Source organism: Acartia tonsa, chromosome 4 (assembly GCF_053477335.1).
Source record: "Acartia tonsa isolate MP-2025a chromosome 4, ASM5347733v1, whole genome shotgun sequence".
In the NCBI taxonomy this organism is placed as follows: Eukaryota; Metazoa; Arthropoda; class Copepoda; order Calanoida; family Acartiidae; genus Acartia; species Acartia tonsa.
Genome location: NC_137263.1, coordinates 15,610,448 through 15,622,721, shown reverse-complemented (window position 1 = coordinate 15,622,721; position 12,274 = coordinate 15,610,448).

Below are 12,274 nucleotides of genomic sequence, written 5' to 3'. Positions count from 1 at the left end.
CACTATCATAATGTACGATAAATAACTATTATTTTATAACATTTACTTGGTTTTTATCGCTAGCGTGTTGTTGAAAAATTGTTTTGTGAAAAGGTAAACAAAGTTTAAGGTTTTGGCCGCTCCTCCCAAATATTTGAAAATAATTATCTATGGGGTAATAACAAAGAGCACAAAATTAAGAGGTTAATTCAAATTTGTTTTCCAGTGAGGCTTCGAAACCGATTAATATCCGCTGGATTAAAACTGGTTTTTAGCCACTATTGAAAATTATGTATAGCAATGCATTACAGACAATTTTCCAAAATATTAAAGTAAAGATAATAAAATTAATACAAGTCAGCCCGAGTCTTCAGCCCCAGGAGATTAACAAAACTTATTTTATAACCGCGGAAAGAAGTCTATAATACTATGCGATTACTATCAATTCTAGGACTACGCACAGAGATATATAGGTGGATTGGTATTTATTTGAAGACTAATTATCTTCATAATCATCATCCAATCATATCACATAAAGTAATATGGTTTTTAGTTTTTCTATCAAGTTCTCGCTAACCACTGAACCGTGAATTTTATTTTGTAAAACAAATCAAAGTATTGAAAATCATTCTATTTCAAATATTTTTTAGAGATGATTCAAAAGTACATTCTAAAAACTGAGTTGAACCCTCTTTGATTGTTTGTCATGTGTATTGAATAAGAATTAATGAGATTCAAGTAAATGCATAATAATGCAGCAACTTACTTTTACCATCAGCAATATAAGGATAGGTAACATTTCTACAGTTTTTATTCTAACATTATTCTTGGGTGTAGGGGGGAGGTGGGCATTACATATTTTAGTTTTAATAGTGGACAGCTTTATTTTTGGATGTATCTTGATATTTCTTATTGCTTCCTAGATAGGATGGGGAAAATTTTATAATAATGTATTATTATTTTTTGGCTCAACAACTTTGGGGACTTTTATTGAATTTTGTTTATATAGTAATTGTAGTCAACAGAAGGGGTAAATTTGTGTATGATTGTATAGGGCTGTATATCGGCCATTGTCTTATCCCTTCAGATCCATGCAAAAAAAACTTTCCTTCGAAGGTTAAAATGTAAAATGTAAAACTTTTTATTGTGAATCAATTTATTAAAGACAAAATTGTCTTAAACCTTACTTATTTAAGGACATAATGAAAACTATGAAAAGAAACGCATATTTATCATATATTATTTGTAATATAGAGTTTACTTAAGTTTAAAGTATTGACTTTTACTTTATCCATGATTTTTAATGCAACCCTCTCTTTATTTATTCCTCTTTCCAAGTAATGGATATCGAATGCGTGGATATTTGAAAGGGGAAAATTTGTCATCAATTTAGGTTGCTAAAGTCGTCCTCATTTATTGGTCCGTTTATTCATCCAGTGGGACAGGAGATGATGGGGTAAAGGTGATGGATGGGGGGTATCTTTATTTTAGCCAGCTGCAAGTATCACTTTATTAGAGTACATGAAAATCTGGTTCAACATCCAAGTAATAATAAATCGATTTTCCAGGTACCTTTTCTAAATCTTTTTAATTTCTTGACCTATCTTACATCATTTAAATTAACATATTCGGTATTCATGTATTAAAACGTTACAATATTTTTTTTAAATTCAATTTTAATTATTTGATTACGTCAACCGATGACCTCTTTATGTCGTAAAAAAAATACATTAAAATAAGTAAACTCTAATGATCTATCTTAATCCTTTTTTTTAATTACAATATAAATAAAATAAATAAATTAAAATTGTAGTTTGTTATTGTTGTGTTGATTGCTGTAAAAAAAATGAAAAGTTTTGTTCTTGATGGTACAATGTGATTTTTTTCAGGGAGGTATGGGACATTGACCTGTTTATTATTACACTAGTCGAGTCCCCAAAGTTTTATAATAAAGTATCTTATTAGTTCGCCCAACCACTTTGGGGACTTTTAATGAATTTTGATTGGTTGGTTTGTTAAATCGTTGTAATCTAAAGAACTTTTTGTATAATCATTGGGGAATGTATATCAATTTATCGACCATTGTCTTATCCCTTTAGATCCCTGGATTATCTTCCTCATTAACATTTCCCCATGATTAGGTATATCCCTCACCCCCCCCCCCTCCACAAAACCTCCTCATGGGGATATTATCCCCCCCTCTTCACCCTCTCCTTTGCTGTGCTAATGGATTTATTATTTCTTGGATGTTACACCAAATTTTCTTGCTCTCTAATAAAGTGAAAAAATCAAAGGGCTAAAATACCGTTTCCCCTTCCACCCCTTTTACCCCAACCCATCTTTTCCTACTATGTGAACAAATTGATCAATACGGGAGTTTCACGTTAGCAACCTAAATTGACGAATATTTTTCCCTGTCATAATATCCACGTATATTGTATATCCATTGTTGTGCTCTACAAGTAAACGAGCACCCCGAGGTCAGTTTTCATCACATTAATTTCCTAGCTAATTATCTAATTGATTTGTGTATTGTTCTCAATTTTGCTTGCGGTAAACTAGAACAATGTCAGGAATAAAAGGATAGATCAATACTTGAAGTATAAATCGTTATTAACCACTAGTGGATTCGTTCCTAGCCTCTAGGGGCTTTGCTCCCCCATGACGTGATGGGAATCTCAGCTGTTGGTGTTCTGTGTGTTGTAATCTGCATATTATTGATAATTTTTTTTTGAGGTTTTTTTTCTTTTTGATGGGTTTTGATGTTTCCCACTCTCCAATAAAATGGTCTAAATCCAACGCAGGACCAGAAGCTATATTCCCTGAATATTAGAGCACAGTCAGTTGAACAAAATTTTTACAACAATCAATGAGAATAAAAAAGGCCCTGTCTCAAAAATATTACGGGAGACTAAATTTTGGCCTGTTGAATCATGGGTCAACTTTCATGGTTATTTGTGCAGACATTTGTTAAATTTATATCCGTTGCTATAAGGACAAAATTTAATATACTGTCTTGGGAATTAAATAAATTATACAATATCAAATTTTCTAAATTTTTAAGTTGATGAAATTTACTATGTAACCCTTTAACATTTATACATGTACATATCCATATATTTAGTTACCGTCAGGGCTCGGCAGCCGCGCCACAGCCGAGCATAAGCCTCAAGTTTAAATTCGCTTGGGTGCCAAAAAAATCAGAAAAAGGAACAGGTTTAGACATCAAGCTTAATTTCAAAGTGATGATGAGTCTTACACGCGGCAAACGGGCAGCTACCGAGCCCTGGTTTTAAAATATCCCCATGGAAAATTTTGCATTTTTTTACGTAGATAGGAATCAAAGAATATGTAAAAAAAATATATGTATAGAACAACTAAGGTCATTAAAAGTTGTACTAGTATAGTCAGATGCACGAAATTAATAGTAAGAGTAGGGGAAAGGCCTTAGACCAAAATAGGCGCTACTTCTATTATGTGCACAGTTAGGACTTTCAGACAAAGTTTGTGCAATCAAAGGGTAGGTTTTTTTGCAACAGTGAGGATGTTGGACCTTGGTTCCTTGGGACCCACTATAAAGGTTCCCTACGTTGTTATCAATCGTCCTCAGAGTTATATTACAGATGTATAAGGAGATTATACATGGTTAATGTTAGGTCCCCCTAAGAACCTAATCAGATGGGACTTCAGACAATACAATGCAAATATAACTCTTAATATCTATTCTATATATTCAATATTCTTTGATTCTTCGAGTAACTGCTGTGTCAATCCTTTACATTTAGTTTGGTAATATACCTTAAACTACAAGTGGACTACAACAAATTTTTTTAGAGGTATGAGGTGGGATTTACAATAAAGACATTTGACATTTCTGATTCTATGTCAGGCGGTTGATGTCAGTAGTAAGAAAAGAAAAATTAGTGTTTCACTGATAGGGCTTCATTATTAGGTTGTTCAATAATAGAATATGGCTGACATGATATTGTCATGCTCCTTTCAATAATGATTTTACAATTGATTGGTTCATTGAGTGTCCAAACGTTCTAACTACTAATTGCAATCTACAGAAGGGGTAATTTGTGTATCATCATTGGGGATGTACGTTAAATTATTGGCCATTGTCTGAGATCCCTGCCCTAGAGGTACTTAAAAACAAGGTTAAAATAAGGGGGGGGGGCGGTAAATGGTCGATTAAAGTACAAAAGGATTGTACCATTATTTTTACTTCTTTTGTCTTGGAATGTGAAATTAAACTCCAAATTGAAAAATTGAAAAGGTCAGTTTATTTGAAATGTAAAGAATGATTAGTTCCAGGGGCGTGCACAGGATAGAATTGTTAGTTCCAGGGACGTGCACAGGATAGAATTGTTAGTTACAGGGACGTGCACAGGATAGAATTGTTAGTTCCAGGGGTGTGCACAGGATAGAATTGTTAGTTACAGGGACGTGCACGGGATAGAATTGTTAGTTACAGGGACGTGCACAGGATAGAATTGTTAGTTCCAGGGGCGTGCACAGGATAGAATTGTTAGTTACAGGGACGTGCACAGGATAGAATTGTTAGTTCCAGGGGTGTGCACAGGATAGAATTGTTAGTTACAGGGACGTGCACGGGATAGAATTGTTAGTTACAGGGACGTGCACAGGATAGAATTGTTAGTTCCAGGGGCGTGCACAGGATAGAATTGTTAGTTACAGGGACGTGCACAGGATAGAATTGTTAGTTCCAGGGGCGTGCACAGGATAGAATTGTTAGTTCCAGGGGCGTGCACAGGATAGAATTGCGGGTTTCTTAATGGTTTCACTTTATTTAGCGTTGCCTCCTTCATTTTTAAGACGTCACATGGCTGATTTTTTAGACACTTTGTCCCCCTACCGTAATACATTGTTTTTGGAAAAGGTGTTAGAAGTTGGTACTTATAACGCAATCATATTTTTCAATTAAAACAATTTTTATACACCCATCAATCATAGAAAAATTTGAACCTAGTAAAAGTGTCTGACTCTGATTATGACGTAAAAAAAGTAGCCAATGAGAGGCCAGTATACACTGTAATTGACCAATGGTAAAATTTATAGTGGCCTCTCATTGGCCTATTTTTTTACGTCATAATCAGAGTCAGACACTTTTACTAGGTTAAAAAATTTGATTTAAATTTGATTACATAATTAATCTCAATGAACGTTTGAACCCTTTTAGAATAACTGTCTACTAATAATGACCTACTAACATGAAAAACCTAATTTTAGAAATACCGTCGCTTGTTAATAAGAGTAACATGTCAAAGTTTTTGCACTGGTTAAAATTAACAGCAAAACAGTTTTTCTATCAGTTAAAAAATCTTTAAAATTTTTAATTATATATAATATGTTAGCGTGACCAAATAGCTTTTTTCTGTACAAAATCACGTATTAACTGGCGCAAGAGTTGGAGGCAGAACATTATTTTCTGAGTTGCCACATCCCTATTCTGTAACTCTTAAAATAATATTGGTAGCGTCTCTAATCCTAATGCGTTTTTACAATTGGTGATGCCGAGCTCAAGTTTCCTTATCTAAATTTATGTTTGTTCAGCTATCTTTACATTCAGTTACATTTGCATATCAAAATAAATTTCCCTGCCAGGGATCTAAAGGGATAAGACAATGGCCGATAAGTTGATTTACATCCCCAATGATTGTAAAAAAATACCCCTTCTGTAGATTACAATTAGTGATTGAAACGTTTGTACATTTAACTTGATAAACTAACAAATCAAAATTTTCTAAAAGTCCCTAAAGTTGTCAACCCAACGAATAAGAAAACGTTATTATAAACCTTTGGCTACTAGTGCAATAAATAGCCCGATGTCCCCTCCCTCCCTGCTTTCCCTGCCAGGGATAAATAGATGAATATTGATGGATAAACGTATTTTTGCATCAGTTATTCCGCAAGTCAAAATAAACTTTCAATTTTGTATAAGTTACTTTTGGATAACATTTTTAAGATGAAAGCAATCTTGACATTCGAATATTTTTAAAATTGATTCGTCATCATATTGTCAAAAAAAGATATATTTTGAATAAGTCAACAATGTTTTGACTTATGGGAAAGCAGAAGCAACTGCAGTTGCTATATTCCTGGTCCCAGGTTTTAAATGGATTAAATTGGGATATAAAACACAGTTAAAACTTTACATTTCAAAGTTTCTTTTTACATAATATAAAAAGATTTAGTCGTACAGTAGCTTTTTAATTACTTCAGCTTTGATTGGTTTGATTCTGACATTTAAAGGCCAAAACGAGAAAGTGCATTTATGTTAGATGTGCCGTTAGAGGAGAATTACCGACGCACAAACCTGTGAAAGGGGCGTGCAAAACCTTTTTGCTAGGAGGTGTCAGAATCAAATATCTTTTCTCGTGGGTGTTTATAACCTTCTACAACCCCCCCCCCCCCAGACGCTTATTCTTGTTCTTTAGTTTTGCCACAAAAGTTAATATCCAATTGTAAAAATTAACCATATTTAAAAGATAGTTATTTCAAGTATTTTAAGATTTAAATAGGATCGTAAATTATAGTAAGACAAAGTAAAAACAATATAATACTACTGAATCTACCCATTCTAAGGGGAATGCAGTCATTGTAATGATTTTATGTCTTTTCTTTGCCTAAGTCATCATAACCTTAAATTTAGTTTTTTTTTGTGTACTCGTTTTACCAGAATACTAAATATGAAATGATAATGGATATATTATTACTTGGAAGTTTCACCAGATTTTCAGGTTCTCTACCAAAGTAAAACTCGCAGCGGGCTCAATAACATGTCTCAATTATCCTCCTCACCAATCCACTCCCTTCTACGGTTCCAGAACAAACGAACAAACCAATAAATTAGTTTCATGTTAGCAAGCCAAATTATCAACAATTTTTCCCCTTACGTAATATCCACGTAAAATCTATATCCATTGAAATGATATGGATATTAAGAGATATAAGTTTTCCGGAATTGTAATGTAGGGAGTAGATTTGAAATCTGCATCAAATTTTAAGGATTTTTTATAAAATTCGTTTTTTGTATAATTCTTTATCTAAAAGCGGAAATACAAATTAAGTTAATTAATTTTGGCATCCGTGATTGGTGGATTTAAAAAATCTGCGCTCTGATAGGATGTCGTACATCATTCAACCAATTAGAGCGCAGGTAGTTTAAAATCCACCTATCCTATTGGTCAAAATTAATTAACTTAAAATGTATTTCCGCTTTTAGATAAAGAATTTTACAAAAAACGAATTTTATAAAAAAAATCCTTAAAATTTGATGCAGATTTCAAATCTACTCCCTACATTAAAATTCCGGAAAACTTTTATCTCTTAATGGATATGTTTATGAAAGGCAAATGTTAGACTCCCCAAGTTTTATCAAATTTGTTCCACACTCCTGTCTACAAACTTTGCCAGAAATATGGAATTTTAGTTACATAGATTGATCAATCAATATTGTTAAGATTCAGGAATCTAAAGGGATAAGACAATAGCCAATTAATTGATGTACATCCCCACTGATCCATACACAAAAGTACTCCTCTTGTAGGTTTTAATAAGTGGTAGAAACGTTAGGACTCTCAACTTAATGAATTAACGAATAAAGTTCATTAAAAGTCTCTATTAAAAGTTGTTAAGCCAGCGATTAAGAAAACGTTATAATAAAACTTTGGGGACTAGTGTAATAAACAGCCCAATGTCCCCTTCCTCCTTTGTTTAGATTATACCATAAAATGCTTTAAAATTGACGGACAAGTAGTTTCGGAAGCCTTTCCAGTCAAGGAAATCAAATTATTATATTTTCCAACATGGATGTATTGACGAAAAAAGCAGTTACTAGAGTAGTTTTCTTATTGGCAAGGTAAATTTTTCACAAGAAATTTTGAAAATCTAAAATCTCAGCCATGTAAACTACATTTCTCTAACCTACAAACGAACGGACAGATAAATTGATAGTGTGTATTATAGAGTAGCCTTGATACTAAAAAAATATGAAGGAAGAAAAAATTTTGGTTGTGTGCAGGTTACAGAGCTGGAGCAAGGTTGGTTAGGTAAAGTAACCGTGGTAAATCAAACTTCCCTAAGGATCAAACATGTAAGACTGGGAGGGGGGGCAACTTCGCTGTCCCGAAATTTGCGCAAAAATGGATATATGATATACGTGGATATATTGACAGGGGAAAATTTGTCGTCAATTTAGCTTGCTTATGTGGACCTCATTTATTGGTAAGTAATTTCTTTAAATCCATTGTTTTAAACATATTACAAAAATGAGTTTGGTTCTTGCTGATTTTTAATCTATCATATTTTCCAGAATTAAACATAAAATCAAAATTAAGAATTGCAAAATTTATGCAATTAAACCATTATTTATCAAATCGTATTTATAATAGCTTTCCTCGGATGTTAAAATGAAAAACTTATAAGATTAAAAGAAGTTTTGTTCTAATCCATCGGATATAAATCGGTTTCGAAGTCATACAGGAAAAGCATAATGCTTGATGTGGACTACATAAATTGTAAATTATCGACATGCTTTGGTAATAGGTATCAACCAAATGCAGCAGTTAGAAACAGGCATTTGTTATTCATTTGTCTTATCATCATTTTAAATTATAAATTAAAATCATTAAAAATAATTTAAGAATTTCAAAAATAATATGCCATAAAACCATATAAATTAATAATTTCTACTCGGTAGTTAGATAATAGTTATTTATCGCATCGTATCATAGATAGCTTTCAGCAGGATATTGAAATTAAAAATAAATATGTTTTGTCTGCAAAAGAGACCCAAGGAACGAGATGACAATACTGTTATTAATTTTATGCTTTTTATTGTAATATTCGTGGAAAATTGTATTATTGAAAACAATAATAATTTTTAATTAATTTTACTTGGTGGATAGATAAAAAAAAACTAATTTAATTAATCTTCTCACTTTTCCCCATTTGTGTTGTTTACCCAACTTGCTTAATCTGTAACTCAAACATTTGTCTATGTGTGGAAATGGATAGATTATTACCTGGATGTTATACAAGATTTTTACATTCTCTAATAAAGTGAACACGCAACGGGCTAAGATCACGATTTCTCCTTTCTACCCACCCTTACCCCCTCCCCTCCTACAGGATGAATAAACTGATCTATAAATGAGTTCCATTTAGCAAATTAAATTGACGACAATTATTTCACTTGTCCTAATATCCACGTATATTCTACATCCATTTGTGCGGTGTGCGCGCATAGTCGTCATTTATTGAAGAGTGTGTAAATTCAATATACTTCTGTTTGCCTGTTCACATATAATTCCAGGGGTGGGGGGGGGGGGGTAAATATGATTTTTATTTCAATATTCGGTTAAAATTGTCTATTAGACGATGTTAAACATGATTTTTCAGTTTGGCTGAGAACTTATTCTAATCCAGCGGATATTAATCGGGTTTGAAGTCATACTGGAAAGTACTATTCTAGATGATTTTTCTTGATATGGAAAATTGGATTTTATAATTACAGAATTGAGATAATTTGTATTGGAAAGCAATATTATTCCAGACTAACTATAAGAAAATAATAAAGCAGCACAAGTAAACAGAAGTACAATCAAATTCCCCACTGTTATATATTTAGAATTAAATAAACTCAACCAACTTTTATCCTTTATCCAAACATAAATTCTGACAAAATTTGTTATGTATTATTCTTATAATGTGTTTTGGAATTAAATTAAAGGATATTGTTAATTTATTATAAAAAAAAGTTATAGAGCAGCCGAGAAATTCACATTTTTCTAAAATAACTTTTGATTCCAGAACGGACATTTGAGATTTTAGAGAAACTTTGCTACAAATATTTGTATAATATTTACTAATTTTTTTAATTAAAACAAAATATTAGGCTATAAACTCTCATATTAAAGATTTAAAGTCGATAATTATTATTTATCGTAACGTATTATAGACAGCTTTCAGCTTACATTAAAATGGAAAATTATAAGATTAAACCAGTTGTGTTAGCCCTGATGGGCTGACGGCCCTGGCTAACAAAACTGGTATTACTTTAATGATTTTAATTTTATTATTCGTTGTAAATTGTCTGTAATACGATGCTATAAGTATGGCTGAGAACCAGCTCTAATTAAAGCGATAGTGGAAGTCAATATTTTTTGTCTACAAAATCTGTTGAGTTTTGACAGGTGTGTATTGGCATATAATAATCCACTAATCATCGGCCACACTTTTTTATATGTTTTATTGTTACAATAGTGTGGAAAAAAATGCTTAGTCTTTCGGGTTGTCAAATCTTTTCCGCGAAATCCAAAACAGAAAATATATTCTGGGTTTTAATGATGATTTTGATTAACTGGTAATAGGATTTGCCGCTGTAGTAATAAATGATTTAAAGCTTTGGTTTTGATAGCGTTTAACAATTCCACCTGTGACGTTATATTTTGAAGGTATAAAAAAAATACTTTTGCGGACGGGATAGCACACCTTTCAATTTTATGCAGAATTGAGGCAGGGGGAGGGGGTGGGGGCTGGAATAATTTAAAAGAGGTATTTTGGTAGAGGGAGGAGTGTATAAATTTAGGTGTGTATTCTCCTCCTCATATTATTACATTAATTATTACTTGAATGTTGCGCCAGATTTTCATGAACTCTGAAAAAGTGAGGCTCACAGCTTGCTAAAATAACTTTACCCCAATCTCACCCCCTTCCTAATGAGAGTTTTTCGTTTATTTGTTTTTTACTTTAGGTCAGGTTCGGTTCGGTTAGGTTACAATGGGGATAGCGGGGGTGGGGTAAGGAGCTGCAAGGATCTGAAGGGATAAAAAAATGGCCGATAAATTAATGCACATCCTAAATAATGATACACAAAATTCTATAGATTACAGTTAGTGGTTAAAGCATTTGGACACTGAGCTTAATAATAACTCAAAATTTAATATAAGTCCCCAAAGTTATCAATATGTTAATATAGAACTGAGCTGGATCTTTAAATCATTTCAATGGTGCGCCAAATCGGGGCGAGCCAACTTTCCACCAATGAGAGCATCGGTGTAAAGATATGCGATTTTGATAGTTTAAAAATGTGCTGCATGTGCGTAAGTGAAAGGTCACCATAAATGTGTTGTATATATTACTAGGTAGGTGCAGGATCCTGCTGGGAATGATAAATTCTCCTCTCATCCATGATCTATCGATAGATTCACCCCTCCTTCACCACCCCCCACTTGATAGATTTCTAGATATCATCTCCCCCCCCCCCCCCTCCCATACTATTGGATCCCATAAGTCATTCTACCCACTCATGATGATTTAAGACATAAGCCAAACATATCCAAAACCACCCAAAAATCATACAATTATTCATTAAAAATATTTTTAGTTTTAATCTATTCCAAACTTCAGTGTAAAATATTTATTGTAAATACGGAAAATTTTGGGTTAATTTTCTAATCGGACAATTATGCTTAAGTATCATCCCCGCCCATAAATATCAAAAGTGTTTATAAACCCTGATGGGGCTCTAATTTAGCCCTGCGGGGCTCTTCTGAAGCTTTTCCCCTCCTTAATTAATCATAATAAAGACACATAATTATTCTCTTCTTAGACTTTAAAAAAAATACATTGATTACATTTTTGGCCATTTGAGTGATCTTAAATTATTTATGTTGCACAAAGATGTCCAACAAAGCAAACTATCTTAAAAGCTCATTATAAACCTTAAGCTAAACATAATGGATGTGGAATACATGGATTTGTCGTCAATTTAAGGTGCTAACATGGACATCACTCATTGGTCAGTTCGTTCATCCAGTAGGAGGAGAGGGTATGGGGGTTATCATAATTTTAGCCCGCTGCATGTTTCACTTTAAGAGAACATGAAACACAAAGGCTCTAGCTTCTTATAAAAGCGGGAAGTTTGTAAATATTTTACTCAAGACACTAAATCGTTACAATTTTCATGAGAAATACGCATTTTATAAGGCATACAAAACGCTCTAATTTTCGTTCTATTTAACGTAATTTTGTAATTTTTTTTGCTGGTTATTTCATTTTACATATACTTTTATCATTTTATCAAAAAAAAATTATCTTTTTTCATCATTTTTTGGAGAAATTAATGCTTAAACTAAGGGTATCTTCAAACGCAAAATTGACGCACTTAGAATAAAAAATGCGTATTGAGTACAAAGGGGGGATAATTTCAAGTCATGCCTGTTCCAAAGATATCTTTTTTTCCATAAAATTTTAATGTTTAGTCCAC